General features: G+C 44.0%; 1 long non-coding RNA gene across 1 annotated transcript; it reads left to right on the forward strand.

Annotated features, from left to right (window-relative positions):
• Positions 1-611: 611 nt before the first annotated feature.
• Positions 612-7,366, forward strand: LOC118244555 (uncharacterized). Its single transcript, XR_004777576.2, has 3 exons — positions 612-768; positions 2,077-2,346; positions 6,217-7,366. It is a non-coding gene; the product is annotated as an uncharacterized LOC118244555 (long non-coding RNA).
• The last annotated feature ends 3,250 nt before the right edge of the window (positions 7,367-10,616 follow it).

Genomic DNA, 10,616 nt, shown 5'->3' on the forward strand with positions numbered 1-10,616 from the left:
TAAACGGGAAAAAGAAAATAGAAGGTTGAGAAAAAGAACACACAACATCTATTCCAAAATATGATCTAGAGAAGCCATATACCTTCCAGAAAACACGAGGGAAAAGCATTGCATTAATAGACCATGTTTTCTACATGAAATAGCACTGTTTATTTTGCCTGTTCCTCTAGGAGTTCCTTCAGGCTGGGTCCTGCAGGGACTGTGTGAGATGACAAGCCATAGTCAAGGAACTGGAATCAAAGCTGCTGCAGCCTTTGTGCAAAGATACAAAAGCTGCCAGAATCTGATGTCTAGCAGTAGTAGATGAGTCAGCAGTCAAAGCCAAAAAAGGACAATGTTGATAAAGCATTGATTGGAAAAAATCAGCACAGAGCTGCTTCAGCGTCTGTGATGCATGATAGTATACTTAGCATACACATCACAAGCCTAGATGGATCATCTATTTGTCCCTGAAGTGCTCTTTTTGCTATTTAACATTCTTATTGCATGCTTTACTAGGGTTTAAATATATAATCTTCTATTTTGCTTCACAGAAATGCCTGCAAAAATACCTTGTTTACATGCCATTCAGTGCACTCACTGTGTACTCACTTTTATTTAGTGAATCACCATTTCGAGGATTTATATGAAATGAAAAGACAACTTCCCAAAAACTATTTCCTGCCTGAAATACTACGTACCTGATACCTGAATGATGAGAATTTTGGAGGACCTAAATTGTCACAGTTCAAACCTCTACAAATTCTTTGCACAGACGTATATTTTTTGGTAAGCATAACCCAATAATGAGCATAAACAGGGTATCTAATTACAAACCTTGTCAGGATTATGCAACAGTGTAAGGAAGCCTCTCTCATGTGCACTTCTGTACAATTTCTCCAGTTTTCTGAAAACACTAGGTCTTCCTTCTACATATTAACATGGAGTTATTTGCAGTCTTAAAAAAAAAAAAGAAGAGCTGTGAAACCATTGTCTTCACAAGCACCTTGGCAAAACATTATCTATCACTTGACTCCACTTGTGTCCAAAATACCAAACTTTCTTTAAAAAAAAAAAAATATTAAATTACAGTTTTATTTTTACAACTTGCTGATATGAGATATGAGGAGAATTGGTAAAGTTCTGAGGTACCTGACCTCAAAACAGAGCCTGCTTTGAGCAACAGGTTAGACTGGAGAACTTTCAACACCTCTTCCAGCCTGAGCTATGCTGTAAATCTTATTCCTTGCAGCCCCTTTTTTGTTTGTTTAAAAATGAGACTCCTTATGCTCATCAACTAACAGGGCACCACAGCCTTAAAAATGAGAGCAAAGTCCAGAGATATGACAGTCAGCAAAATTGCTATTTCAGCTTCTTCACCAGCTACCGTGCAGAGCATTTTGTTGCTCTTTCTCAGGACTGGACTCAAGTATCTTTGTGCAAGTTCTGGGTACTAAGCATTACCATTTTACTACAATTCCCCACCCACATGTGGTTTCTTGTTCATTAAAATATTTTATATGTTTTTAGCTCTTCTTTTGCCATAAGTCAACAACTGGTGTTTTATTTCTCCAAGTCTAATTTCCTCTCTTATCTTGACTTTATTTACAAATGATGTCAATTTAAAGAAATTGGTGGTACCAGACAGCTGCACCACTTAAAGCTTCCTACAAACAGAAGCATTTAGGGGAATGGGCTCAAAGATCAGCTAAAATGACCAGTTAAATTGTATCTGTGCAGGGGGATGGAAAGGGTTGAAGTCAGTTAGAAGCACAATTAGCTACCTACACAAACATTTAAAGAAAGAATGAGAACCAGGACCTCTCTCCAGAGGCACCAATACTTTGCTGTACAGCAGCCATTCTGCCCTTCATTATATGACTGAAGCAGGTGGAATATTTAAGAAAGCAAACTATACAAGAGAGTTTTAGGAACATAGCTTGACTTCTTGACAGTCTGGGTGCTCAGCTCTCAAGAAATCAAGTTGATAAAAAGACCCACGATAAAGACTCCATAACAAAAACACACCAAAAAGTAATTAATAATGAAATCTGTATCAGTCATACAAAGAGCCACAAATATTCTTTGTATCTTAAGTTCTAGCTTCTGACAGAAGAAGAAAAGTATGAAATTTGCTTGCAGAGCAAACGTGACTTTTCTACATCCACAAGGGATGACCAACACCTCTCCAGTCACCTCCTGGTTCAGTGAAAGTACCACAGCAGCCTTCAGACTCAGCAGTGAGTAACGAGATCTACCCAGGCAACCACAGCTGCTTTTCAGGCCAGCGAGAGCCGTGTAATGTAACTGCAGGCCATGTAGATTAGCTAAGCAAGTCAACCTGCAGCATGAACAGCTAAGCTCCAGGTAAGCCTTGAGCCCACTGCCCACATCCCAGCTTAGAAGAGTTCCAGGAAGCAAGATAGCCCTTAAAATTGGAGATGTGACAGTGATGTAGGCCCATACTCAACCAAACGTAGACATACAAACCAATAACCAAGCCAGAGACCAGCACTAAGAAAACAAAGCGCTTCCTCTCAGCTAAGCTTCCTCCTTCCCTCAGAAACAAGGTCTCACTTCAGCTCACCCATAGGGAGACTCTCCTGAGCACCGGTCACCCGGCTGCTAGAGAAGGCAATAACCCATCCCTCCAAGCACAGCTGCCCCTGCCCAGCTCAGCTCCCTCCTGCATCCCCAGGAATGATGGCAGCCAGCTGGGGCTCATTCAGCACTCAGCCCTTCCCTTTGCCATGCACCACATGCACAATACCTGGGCAGCAGCCAGGCAGAACAATTTAGTTGGAGACAGTAGCTCACATGGAACCATCAGTATTTATTAAATTCTATCATTTTAAGTGCCTTTGGTATGAAAAAGTAGCCTTAAATCAGGCAAAATTTCTCCATTCTGTGATTTGTCCTTACTTATCATTTGTGTATAAAATAATGAATACACGGCCAATGTTTGTGCAAGCTGCTCCTGAATGAAAAACAAACATAAGGATAAAGAGTTGTGAAAAACAAGGCCCCTGATTGCCATCTGTTCTGTATTCACTGTCTCATTAAACCAATGGGATAGGGCCATTTTCACTAGGCCAGAGGAGAAAAGGGGCTCTCGCAGAGAAGGAGTGTAGAACTCAGAGCTTTGCTAGACCTGAAAGGGGGTTCCTACATCTGTTTGCATCCGTACCTGTTGGACAGATGCTCCTTTGTTTTCCCAAAAGGACTCAATGCATCATAGATGTTGATATATGGTACAGTAACCCTGCTCACAGGGCACTGTGCATGTTGAACACTAACCACAGTAGGGCTTTGTCACCTGGACTTATGCTGTTTGTTGCTCTGCAGTAACTACATGCACTACAGTGAATGTGTTCTTCTCACCAGACTGTATACAATTTTGCAACAACATACCACAAGCTTAAGCAAGAAAACATCTCCTACAGATCTGACCTTGCTCTGTTTTCTGAGTTCTGCTAATACTTTAGCATGGTCCCTGTAAACAGTGGTAACATCTTATTTTATTCCCAGAGGTCTCTGAAGGATGCTTTTACATTGTAATAACCTCCCAGAATTAAATCCCAGTGATTATATGTTTCATAACGCATGGGAGGGGTCCTCAGCTAATGTAAATCCCCATGGCTCCACTGAACTCTGTTGAAGGCCTGAGTCCCCAAAACACAATTCATAAGGCAGTCAGGACCACACAAGAGAAGATGCAAACTCAGCATGTTGATGAAAATAACTTCAGAAAACATGGGCACTTTGGCAGACCAGTTCCACTGGAGCTCCATCTGTTAGTTTTTTTTTCCCCTTTGAAGCACCTTTTTCCCCTCTCCCACCTTTCTTTTAGTCCCCTCCTCTCCTTTCTTAACCTTCCCATTTATTTATTTCCCTATTCCTGTGTTCACTGCTTTCTCATCTCCTTCCCTTCTCTACCAGCTGCTTGCCAGTGAAAAATGATCCATCCAAGACGGGAATCTTGGATGACATAGGCATTTTTGATCCTTCTCTTGCTAGTTCATTGAACACCACAGAAGAAAAAACTCCCACTGCTGCTCTTGGTACAATTTGTCTAACAACTTGTCTTTGATGAAATGCTAGTTCTCAACAATCTCAATACACCTACTTGTTCACTCTTTGTGCTTGCTACCATCTGTTTTATGTGCAGATTTGTACGTTTCAGATAAAGGGCTTGATCCCACTTCCTATGTACAGAAATAAAGTCAGAGATTTCCTTCCATTTGTATTTCTTCCTGAAACATATTCTCATCACATTTTTTTTTTCACTATAGTTCAGATATTTTACATTCTTTTTATCAAGTAAAAACAAAAACCAAGAACAAACAAACAAACCACTTTTGTTCAAATCTGTGGACACTGCTATTTTAATGTAACATAAAATGGCTTCCTGGAATTCAAAACTCACCTTTCCTAGACATGCAATGATGCAACACCACAGACATGTCACTTTCAGTCTCTCATTCCCTTCATGTTTTCAAAACAGTCTGGCAGCTGTGACTGGCATAATCTGACATGTATAAACTTAAATGAAAACTCTGTCACTCCTTCATATTTGTCTTCACTTCTTTGGTCGACAGGGTCAGGGCAAGACATAACGCTGTAAATGCTGAAGCTCCACTACATTACCCTACAGTTTTACCAGCCAAACCTGTAACTCATGGTGAATGAATAACTGCTGTAAACAGCTCCTAAACAACCCATTGACTAGGGGTGTCACGTCAGTAGGTGAACGCTCACCTGAAGACTCTTCAGTACAGGACACAGTCATCATTCAACAGCTGCAAACAGTTAAAAAATGCAGAAAAATCAGCCCGTTCATAGCAAGCTGGCCAACAGGAAAAAGGACTAAAATCACTAAATGAAGATCTTGTGTAAGATAGTTTGGCTTGTTGTTCTCATGATAAAATTACAGTGAGCAGAACAAGATCGCCTGTCCACTTGCTCCTCTGTGGTCCCAGTTGTTCACTACTGGCAGGAGTTTGAGTTCTTAGCAATACCCAGTCACCAGTTATGTTTTTGCAAAGAGACATCTTTTACCTCTGTATTTTCTCAGCTAACAGAAATGAAGCTGTAAGCGGTAGGAGGCACAACTAAGAAAGTCTGGCAGGAAGATTTGTCTCTTCTGTCCTTAACACTTTCTTTTCTGCCAAGACAGAAGAGCATAAGCATATGTGTCAGAAGGGGCTGTGCTGCAAACTTGTGCCATTGAGCAGCTTTGAACTCCAGAATAATGCTGTCCACACCTGTGTAACCGCTTGGGCCAGAGGGCTCTTAAGACAGGGATTATTTCATTTCTCGGTGTTGTAAAACATTTAATAAAATGACACAAGCAGTGCCAGATTTGAGCATTTCTGTGAAGCCTGTAGCATAGCAGTGTGTTATATTTTGTTGCACTCAGTTTCATCCAACTCTATGATATTCTTTTTCTTGATTATTATAAAAATACAGCATCCATCAAGTACTATAAGTAAGCTGAATACGAGTTTTCAATATCTGGTGCTCTATGTTGAGTCCTAAGACATAAGTGTGTCCAACATAAAATACAAAGAAGTTTTTTATTATTTGTGGTTATGCCACAGGAAGCTTTGCTGTGATTCCTGTGTATTGCTGCACTACAGGGAAAATTGTCTTCACCAGCCTCTTTTATCAGACCTATCTTTGGTGTCACTTTTTTATCAGTTCTGTCTCCAAATCTCCATCAAATCTGGGGATTACTTCCAGACACAATCCCAAAATCTACAAAGTAACTCATAATGAAAAGAAATTAATCTGCAATTAGGGTTCTTCATACTTAATACCAGTCTTTAAAACAGTAATTTCCTGTGTGAAAACAAACTGCTGAACCTCTTTGCATCCCTGAAGACTCAAAACAGATTTTCTCCTGAGGTGACTGTTTAGACTCTAGCTATCACAGTAGTCAAAACAAGCAAACATACTGGACCAGTGGAGCCCTTTATACCTGATCCATGTTAAAAAATAAATAAAATTGTCAGTCAAATGCAGAAATCTTATCATTCTCAGCTGCATTATCATATGTGTTTCAATGGAAGGGCCTTTTTGTTATTTATTTATTAAAACAGAAAGACAACACTATATTCCAATGAAAATGTACAAATTTTGGAATGTTTTGGTTATAGTTGTTTTCATTAATTTTAGTATCATCCTGGGATATTATTTTTTTAAGTAAGACTTAGTCCTTTTTCTTTTCATATATAGCCAATGACATCCCTTTGCTGCAGAGAACGGGAGTCTCTGCACAGGAAGACTGAATTGCTTTGTGGCCCAGGAATGACTGCCAGAATGTTCAGGCTCATTAGCAGTACCTGCTGAAGTCCCCTGCAACTCATGGTCAAGATCACCTGCAAACTTACAATGTGAGTGTGATACAAGAAGATACAAGGTGGGGCCCCTGAATGTGTGACACAAGCATGGTCAGTTTAGCAGTCAGCAGAAGGAAAACAGACCAACACTGATCACAGGAGACAGGGCTGGAAATCTAATCCCTTGGATCCCTTCCAGCATTTCATTCACTAGAACATGTTGCTTCCAACAAACATGGACCAAGATATGACTAATGAGCTATTAGCAGGGGACTTGCTGGGCATCTGTGGAAGCAAGCGTAAGGTTCAATGCTATTTACTAAGAATTAAATTTATAATTTTGAGATTTAAACCAACATATTGGTTTAATCTTGGTTACTGCTCATAACAGGCTGTTGGATGCCCATGAGCTGTTTGCTATCAGTAGCCACACCTAACCAATTACTTTCACGGAGTGGACTGTAACCTGACATTATTTTTGTCTGGTTTTCTAGAGAAGGAACAACTGAGTGCTCAAGGCAGTTCACGGTCTGTCTGCACTCGCCCCGGTAACTTTTGATCCTTCAGGCCATCTTCAACCAACTTTGAAAGTGGAGCAGGCATCTTAAAGACAGTTGAATTTTTACATAATTAATTCAAATGGGTAGAAGAGAAAGACTCAAGTTTGTGAATGGGATGAGACCGACAAGCAGAACTCAGCTGCTGTGTTTGGCAGCAAATAACGACCCAATCAGCAGAGGTCTGAGATCAAAATATTCAGCACATGTGTTAGCACTAGCCCGTGGGATGCTGTAAAGAGTGCAGGAGAATCTAGGGCTGTTTTGGTGTTGAGGATTAGGATATAAACATAGAAACGTTCAGGTAGAACATAAATCTACATGAATGTATTTCCTTAACTTCACTGCTTGTATAGAGCTTTGTATTCTTTCCATAGTGGTGAGACTGTACTAGGCAATTTTTAGAGTGGGAAAAAAAAAAAAAAGAGAGAAAGCAAGAAAGCCAACCTCAAAGATTTCCTAAACTAGAAAATAACAGCAACATCACAGATATCAAGGCTTGTTGGAGCCGTGCCGGGGGAAACAATGGCTAGGCTGGGGAAGAAGGCGATGGCCCAGCTGAAGTGCATCTACACTAATGCACGCAGCATGGGTAACAAACAGGAGGAGCTGGAAGCCATCGTGCAGCAGGAAGGCTACGACTTGGTTGCCATCACGGAGACGTGGTGGGACCGCTCCCATGACTGGAGTGCTGCAATGCCTGGCTATCGGCTCTTCAGGAGGGACAGGCAGCACAGAGGGGGTGGTGGCGTGGCTCTCTACATTAGAGAATCTTTTGATGTTGTGGAACTCCAGGCTGGGAATGATAAGGTTGAATCCCTGTGGGTTAGGATCCGCGGGAAGGCCGGCAAGGCTAGCGTCCTGGTCGGGGTCTGTTATAGACCGCCGAACCAGGATGAGGAGACGGATGAGGAGTTTTATAGGCAACTGACAGAAGTTGCAAAATCGTCGGCGCTTGTCCTCGTGGGGGACTTCAACTTCCCGGATATATCCTGGAAACACAACACGGCACGGAGAAAGCAGTCTAGGAGGTTTCTGGAGAGCGTGGGAGATAGCTTCCTGACGCAGCTGGTCAGTGAACCCACCAGGGGTGGTGCCCCGCTAGACCTTCTCTTCACAAACAGAGAAGGACTGGTGGGAGATGTGGTGGTCGGAAACTGTCTTGGACAGAGTGACCATGAAATGGTAAAGTTCTCTATTCTTGGCGAGGCCAGGAAGGGGACCAGTAAAACTGCTGTATTGGACTTCCGGAGGGCTGACTTTGAGCTGCTCAGGACGCTGGTTGGCCGAGTCCCTTGGGAGGAGGTTCTGAAGGGCAGAGGAGTCCAGGAAGGCTGGGCGCTCCTCAAGAAGGAAATCTTAACGGCACAGGAGCGGTCTGTCCCCACGTGCCCAAAGACGAGCCGGCGTGGAAGAAGACCGGCCTGGCTCAACAGAGAGTTGCGGCTTGTGCTTAGCAGAAAAAAGAGGGTTTATAATCTTTGGAAAAAAGGGCGGGCCGCTGAGGAGGACTACAAGGATGTAGCGAGGCTGTGCAGGGAGAAAATTAGAAAGGCCAAAGCTCATCTGGAGCTCAACCTGGCTACTGCCGTTAAAGACAACAAAAAATCCTTTTACAAATATATCAATGCGAAACGGAGGACTAAGGAGAATCTCCATCCTTTACTGGATGCGAGGGGAAACCTAGTTACTAAGGATGAAGAAAAGGCTGAGGTGCTTAATGCCGCCTTTGCCTCAGTCTTTAGCGGCAATACCGGTTGTTCTCTGGATACCCAGTGCCCTGAGCTGGCGGAAGGGGATGGGGAGCAGGATGTGGCCTTTGCTATTCATGAGGAAATGGTTGGCGACCTGCTAAGGAGCTTGGATGTGCGCAAGTCGATGGGGCCGGATGGGATGCACCCGAGGGTACTGAAAGAACTGGCGGAGGAGCTGGCCGAGCCGCTTTCCATCATTTATCGGCAGTCCTGGCTATCGGGGGAGGTCCCAGTTGACTGGCGGCTAGCCAATGTGACGCCCATCTATAAGAAGGGCCGGAGGGCAGACCCGGGGAACTATAGGCCTGTCAGTTTGACCTCAGTGCCAGGAAAGCTCATGGAGCAGATTATCTTGAGGGTCATCACGCGGCACTTGCAGGGCGAGCAGGCGATCAGGCCCAGTCAACATGGGTTTATGAAAGGCAGGTCCTGCTTGACGAACCTGATCTCCTTCTATGACAAAGTGACGCGCTTGGTGGATGAGGGAAGGGCTGTGGATGTGGTTTACCTTGACCTCAGTAAGGCTTTTGACACCGTTCCCCACAACATTCTCCTCAAGAAACTGGCTGCTCGGGGCTTGGACTGGCGTACGCTTCGCTGGGTTAGAAACTGGCTGGATAGCCGGGCCCAGAGAGTTGTGGTGAATGGAGTCAAATCTGGTTGGAGGCTGGTCACAAGTGGTGTCCCCCAGGGCTCGGTACTGGGGCCGGTCCTCTTTAATATCTTTATCGATGATCTGGATGAGGGCGTCCAGTGCACCCTCAGTAAGTTTGCAGATGACACCAAGCTAAGTGCGTGTGTCGATCTGCTCGAGGGCAGGAAGGCTCTGCAGGAGGATCTGGATAGGCTGGAGCGATGGGCTGAGGTCAACTGTATGAAGTTCAACAAGGCCAAGTGCCGGGTCCTGCACCTGGGGCGCAACAACCCCAAGCAGAGCTACAGGCTGGGAGATGAGTGGCTGGAAAGCTGCCTGGCCGAGAAGGACCTGGGAGTATTGGTTGATAGTCGGCTGAATATGAGCCAGCAGTGTGCTCAGGTGGCCAAGAAGGCCAACAGCATCCTGGCCTGTATAAGAAGCAGTGTGGCCAGCAGGTCTAGGGAGGTGATTGTCCCCCTGTACTCGGCTCTGGTGAGGCCACACCTCGAGTACTGTGTTCAGTTTTGGGCCCCTCGCTACAGGAAGGACATGGACGTGCTCGAGCGAGTCCAGAGAAGGGCGACCAAGCTGGTGAGGGGTCTGGAGAACAAGTCTTACGAGGAGCGGCTGAGGGAGCTGGGCTTGTTCAGCCTGGAAAAGAGGAGGCTCAGGGGCGACCTTATCGCTCTCTACAGTTACCTTAAAGGAAGCTGTAGTGAGGTGGGGGTTGGTCTGTTCTCCCACGTGCCTGGTGACAGGACGAGGGGGAATGGGCGAAAGTTGCGACAGGGGAGTTTTAGGTTGGATGTTAGGAAGTACTTCTTTACCGAAAGGGTTATTAAGCATTGGAACGGGCTGCCCAGGGAGGTGGTGGAGTCGCCATCCCTGGAGGTCTTTAAAAGACGTTTAGATGTACAGCTTAGTGATATGGTTTAGTGGAGTACTTAGTGTTAGGTCGGAGGTTGGACTCGATGATCTTGAGGTCTCTTCCAACCTAGAAATCTGTGTCTGTGTCTGTGTCTGTGTCTATCACTGTCTGGGTTAGAACGAGATAAATAATGAAAATGTAAAGGTTGCAAGAGACAATCACTAACTGCCAATTCTGTTATATCACTACATTCTGCTTCTTTTTTTTTTTTTCACCTTTCATTCTGTTTTACACAAACAGAAGCTCTCTCAAATTAAAGAGAAGAAGAGGGGAGAAAAAAAAAAACTTTTCATTTCTATTTTTTCATTCTGTATAAAGAAACTTGAACTTTAGCCACAACAACTTTCACCTCATTTGGCCTTCAGATAACTCTGCAACTTTCCCCAGCACATTCCAAGATGACTTTCACAGTCAGTCAGG

This window comes from Cygnus atratus, chromosome 5 (assembly GCF_013377495.2).
Source record: "Cygnus atratus isolate AKBS03 ecotype Queensland, Australia chromosome 5, CAtr_DNAZoo_HiC_assembly, whole genome shotgun sequence".
NCBI classification, from domain to species: Eukaryota; Metazoa; Chordata; class Aves; order Anseriformes; family Anatidae; genus Cygnus; species Cygnus atratus.